The sequence below is a fragment of the Apis dorsata genome, unplaced genomic scaffold (assembly GCF_000469605.1).
Source record: "Apis dorsata unplaced genomic scaffold, Apis dorsata 1.3 scaffold_655, whole genome shotgun sequence".
NCBI classification, from domain to species: Eukaryota; Metazoa; Arthropoda; class Insecta; order Hymenoptera; family Apidae; genus Apis; species Apis dorsata.
In genome coordinates this window covers 182,876-189,473 of record NW_006263844.1, presented here as the reverse complement: position 1 = coordinate 189,473, position 6,598 = coordinate 182,876, and positions in this window count along the sequence as shown.

Genomic DNA, 6,598 nt, shown 5'->3' with positions numbered 1-6,598 from the left:
ATATACATATATATATATATATAAGATGTTATTAATTTTAATGTATCGAAGTGGAATTTGGCTGGCACAAATTTATCGGCGTCGAATGCAACGTTGTATACAAAAATGGACGTGGAGATGATGTATAGGATGTATTCACGTAAATATTCGGTGAAGATTGATCGTGAAAGGATAAAGCATGGTGAGGAAAAAAATAAGAAGGAATAATAATAATAATATTAATAATAATAATAATAATAATAAATCAACACAAATTGTTCGATCAAAGTGCGGTTTGTGAAATGGAAAAGGATCGAAAGAAAATTATTAAATACACGTTAAGCACGTCCGTTTGAAGAGAAATATAAATCCGATACCATTGTCGAGGCCATGTTGCCAAACATTTCCTCTTAATTTCTTCCGCGACGTTAGATTGATTTTATCGGATAACGGATGGAAGAATTTTCAAAGGAGAGCTCTTTTGTCGAGCCGCGTCTCACGAGCGGTCTGCAACCGGATTACACAACTTTCCAGTCTTCCCCCAGTCTTTTCTTGTGACGCGACCGATCAAGCGAAAACTCTTCAGTTCACCTTCAGTTCGATCCACGATGCTCGTTTCTAACGTTTCGTATTTAATGCGATTTAATCGCATATTAATAAAGATTAAAATATCCAATTATTTGTTATTAAGCCAAGAAACACTTTACCGTCCGATTTTTGTCTGTCGAGAGAAATGATTAATAACGAATTATAATATATAATGTATAATAAGAATTAGAAGTAATATTATAGGGGTTATTGTCGTATTTCTACGTGAATTATTCTAAATTGATCTAAATTGATGTAATATATATAGATCTTATCAAATAATTCTCATTCTCAAAATTGCTTAAAACTAGTTAGATATCCGTTTGAAAGCAATCGAAAAAATTCTCAGATAGTATTATTCACTTGCGAGAAATAGAAGTCAATTTGCGATTTTCGATTTGTGCCTCGATATTAGGAACGAATTATTAGTATAAAATTAAATTGTAAATCATTTTACGTATATAATATTTTTGATAATATTGAATAGTTTGCGGGGAGAAAATGTTTTCCAAGAATATCGCGTATACTCGTAAAATAATATCATATCGTAATGTTTGTCAATATCTTTTTTGTGCTTGAGAAAAATTCGAGAAGAGAGCGACGGCGCACGGTCTAAAATTCCGTTGAATCGGTCGAGAGAGAGAAAATGTTTTCGCGACAATGCAGACGATGCTTACGAAGCGACCGCGTTCACGATACAAATGGAGCAAGCGTAAATAGCATGGCAACAGCGGACGAAAATCGCGCTGACGCAGGAAATTTAACAACTCGTCCACGTTTCGACAGTTCTCTTGGATACCGTAAAATCCGGATCTAAGAGACACCGTGCTCACTTATTGCGAACATTTTACATAGTACAACTATAAATTTTAGCATTCGTTGATCGATATTAATTCGTTAAAAAGTAAGAAACATTCCATATTCGATATTTAAATATATATATATATATATATTTTTTGCTCTTACTTGTACCTGTTACAATTCTTAATTTCATTTGTATATGTATTTCTTAAAAAATATTATAATAAAGAATATTCTGTGAGTTTATATATAATAAATAATAAATTTCGTTGCTTACAATTAATTTAATTTCGTATATACGATATTTATTCCTTAAAAAAAATATCTAAACAAGGAGCATTCCGCAGTTCGATATTTTCTCGTCCAAAGATTCTTGAGATGTTTAGTCAGAGGAATTTATCACGTTAAAACTATGTTAAACCAGCGGTCCGTCTCTGCCTCTTTTCCACCGGAAATGGCGAATAGATTTATGAATCTAGGAAGCTTGCTTTGTAACGATTTAAAATTCGAACGTGACTGAACGAGGAAAGAATATTGGCTCCGCGCCAGTTACAATCGAGCCCTCTGCACAGACCTTTTATCCGATTTCGCACGTTCCATTATCACCTCCGTTTGCGAGGCCTGCTACATCATTGAAAATTTAATGTGCTCGAAATACACTTTTGAATAAAAGGTATTTCGACACAAGTGTGCATTTAACAACGATCATTTACAAATCTTCCAGCCTCTTATGTGGATCCTAATCCCCTTATCACGGCCAACTTCTTCTAATTTTTCACACAATGCAAATAATTGTTTCAATGTATAATAACTATATATTCTTAAAATTCTTATACGTTAAAATTTTAAATCCTCTTTTTAAACGTTTACAGATTAAACAAATATACGCATATATAGACTAGAAGAACTAATCGACAAATTTAAAGATTAAAAATTCTGTAAATTTTTTAAGAAGCATTTAAATTTTAATTTTAATAACGGATTTTATAATATCTAGAAACATTTGTTTTAATTTAAATCGTTATAAATTTTCAATAAATTTTTTTGTTTTTTTTTTGTAAATTAAACTTAAAGTTAAATAATAATAATATATCGAACATTAGTTGGTAATTTTTTTATTCTTTTCAATCTTTAAATAGTATGTCTTCTTACAGTATATTTTTCATTTTATAATTTTCAGTTTTTATCATTATTTCGTTAAATTATCACTGTTTAGGCCCATATTCGGGTAATTTATACGATGGAATTGTTGAAAATAACCATAATTTTTTTTTTAATAAGTATTTTTTTCTTAATATCTGTTTCTTTGGAATACCATTTCCAATTCTCAAAGTCCAATTTATCGTGTCAAATTCGAAACGCTTTCTTAATTGCATGTTACAATTTTTTTGCGCAATTTTAAGGATTCAAATCATAAATATTTTATACATATATTTATATATTGATTATTACGTATTTCTTTTTATATATATTTAGTTGTATTTTTGTTATATACATATTTTTAATGAAAAATTAATTTATTTAATAAAAAGCAGTATTGTTTTCTAAAAATTAAATCTCCATATATAACCTCTCAAAAGTGGGAAAAAATAATTTTATCCAATTATTTGCTCCTATTATGTCGAAATGTGCGATGCCAATATTATTTCTTAAACTCTCTAATTTAACACATACATACGCATAAGAATACACGCGCGCAAATAAAATTGATCGAACAACGGGTGGAAAAAAAATTGAGAGAAAGAGAGAGGGGGAGAAAAAAATGGTGGAGAATGAACGAGAACCGATTTAATTGGACCGGTTTACGTTCACGGATCGCTTCAATCAAGCCGTGACACGGACCGGTGGCGATATCTGGTGGATGGGATCGATGCGCGCCAGTCGTGAAATCGCATTAACGTCCGCGATTTCTCATCTCGAATGTATCGTTAATAGTAACGACGGCTCGGTTGATTCGGCGACAAGATCATTAGCAGGCCTCGATTACGCGCTGTCCACCATCCCTACTGCTGTTAGCCTATCCCATTTTGCATTCCAATCAAATCGCACACGCGATCTCTCGTCCAATTAGTCGAGACGAATTAATAATAAAAAGAAACGACTGTTTCATTTTTGAAATCATTATAGAAAATTCCGAATTGTTATTAGGATCGAGAATAATTCGCACGAATTCGATAATTTTGTCAGATTTTATGCAATTGTATATTCTACATAGAATATCTCGAACCGGTTATCGGATATCGTCATTCATAAAAAGAGAGAAATTAATTTAACTTATTTAATGGATTGAGAAAAGATTGTTGCGCAAATGAATAAAACGAATTTTTCCATGAAAGAGATTTATTTCCCAAACTAATCTCTTTCTTTTGTTTTACGTTTGTGCGAAGATAGCTATTGTAGACTATTGTATAAGTTTATTATGCTCGCGATCAATTACTCGATTAATCGTGCTGAACCGAAAGGAAAAAAATTATCCTATTTCTCTTTTCTAAAATTCCATTATAAAGACGCCATTCTTTACAATATCACATGTCAATATTTTATTCAACGAGAGGGATATTAGACAGTATGTTTTGTACTTTAATAAGTGCAACACTGTATATACCTCGTGAGAAATATTCGCCCGCTGTAGAAACGTTTTAAATGAAAAAACATGGCAACGTTTATATATGCAAGAGGAAAGAGACGCATTGAATTAACCTACTCGTATATATGCGTATATATATTCCATACCACTTCGTAAGAAATTACAAATTATACATTTACGTCTTACAATTCGCGCGACTGGGCAAACGAGATAAGCTTTCCTCGAGTTATCGAAAAATTCTTTTTAAAATGCCATAACGTGGAATATAACACGTTTAACAAATCGCGGCGAATAATTTGCAGATAACATCTGGACGCAAATTGCAGAGAAAAGTGCTACTCCTTTATCATAGATGTTAGTGTGGCAAACTCCCGCGAGGGGCATTACTGCGCTTATATTACGAATATACGTGCACACCCAGCAACTTCTTCTCTACGATAGCGAGCCACTACCGATGCGCTAGCCTCGTGCTAAATGCTTCACCACGAGCAGGCGCAGCTACAGATAAAAATTAAAGCCGCCATAACGATTCGCACGAAATTGTCCATTTCGCTCTTTCTTTTTTTTTTTTTTTTTTTTTTTTTTTTGGTACGTCGAATTGGTGAATATGAAATTTATTCAACAGGAGTTAATTTTGTGCTCGCATTAACCTATTAATCTAATCTAACCTAACTCTTTGCGATTCCGTAATTGGACAACGATTTCAGTGAATTTTATTAAAGGTAAGGAAATTAAAAGTGAAGTATTTTTATTTCTCCTAAATTTTTTCAAACTGATTCGAAATATACTCGAAAAATAATCTTCGAAAGGTTAATAAAAAGAAATATAGGAAACGTGTATGGCGGAAAGCTACGTGGCCAAAGATCGTGAAAATATACAGGTCGGAGATTAAAAGAATTCAGAATGTATCGTTGAGGGAAGAGACTGACTGCTCCATGAATTATTCGTCTGAAAGAATGAAAATCCACGCGACATGGAATCGAAATAAATCCCTATCCCTCCCTCCTCTCCTCTCTTTATACAGTTACACGTAACGCGGTATATGAGACAGAGATAGAGAGAGAGAGAGAGAAAGGATCGTGAACGGCGTACAATGGTGCGTAGTTTTTTTTCAACAAGAATTGTTGAACGCGAAATATCCCTCTGTCAGAACGCAAAGGCGGAAGAATTTCCGGAAACTTGTGAAAGTACAGTGACCTGGGAGCTCGGTGAGTGCATTGCCTTTTATCGAGATCGTTTTCAAAAATTTGAAAAGAAAAAAAAAAAAAGAAACGAGATTATAATAACGCGAGACATTTTAACAAATTTATTTCTTCTTTTTTTTTTTTTTTTCAAATCAATTTCCATCCATCTACAATTTCCATGGAAATGTAATTGTTTATCGGGTACATTGTTTACGTTAATTGAAGCGGTATTGTGTAACGGTAAACTCGTCGATATGATCTCGAATTAATGTTAGTTAATGAATAACGTTAGTTCTTCTTGCATGGATACGGTTAATTAAGGGAGAATCTAAAATTTCCCTCATAAATGAATATTTATGCAAGTGGATATTTTGTAGGGATAATGCGGATATTGATCGTGTGGTCGCATCGAAATACAATGTTTGTATTCGTTATTTAAAAATATGGAAAAACAATAATGAAAAATGTCGGAACACGTGTAAAGCGTACATCAAGAGAATCTGACATTATATAATCCACTTGCTTATGGAAATCCTCGTTCTTTCCATCTTTTCTTTCAAACATTCAGAGAAGCAGGTTATCCGAATTTATTACCATTTTAAAAGAAAACGATACATAAGAATAAAGTCTAAAAATAATAAAATAGACCAGGGAGTTTACGTTCATAACTTTCTACATGTATTTCTATGAAAATGCTTTCTTTAATCAAAAATATAATTTACATAGCATCCATGTATAAAATTAATTCATTAAATCCACTATAAACTTAGCAACTGTTCCTTATTTAAAAGTCAATTTATAGGAACAAAAGCAAACTTTGAAGTTTCACTCCCAGTTTTATCCACATCATTTCATTTTTTAATAATTTCAAACAAAAATTGTGTACGATATCACACATTCTGATGATAAGCGTTTCACCTTAAATATAACCATAAAAACATATGCATAAATAATATTTTAAAAATGTCTTGCCATGAGATAATAATATTCACTTAGAATTTTAGAGACTCGAGAGATTGTTTAAAGAAGAAATTTGAAAAATCGGCAGAAACACCGGAAACTTTAAAAGCATACTTTAAAAGCATCGTCGCCCAGCGTGAAATACATTTTGTTTCGAACAAAATCCTTATTTCTTTGGACTGTTCGTTCGAGCTTATTATACGCGAGAACTAACATGCAGCGTCCCTCAACAACACACATAAAACAGATATACTTTAGATACAGGCTTCCCCCTCCATTACACTCCTTGGAGCGTGAACAGTAAAGTACAGAAAAGGCTAGGAGTCTAAGTAATTATTCATATAAAAAAGTCTAAGTAATTAATCATATAAAAAATAATTAATAAGTTATAATAATTATTATAACTTATTATAATTATATTATTATATTATATTATTATTATTATAACTATTAATTATAAATTATTATAATTAATAGTTATAATAATAAGAAATAATTA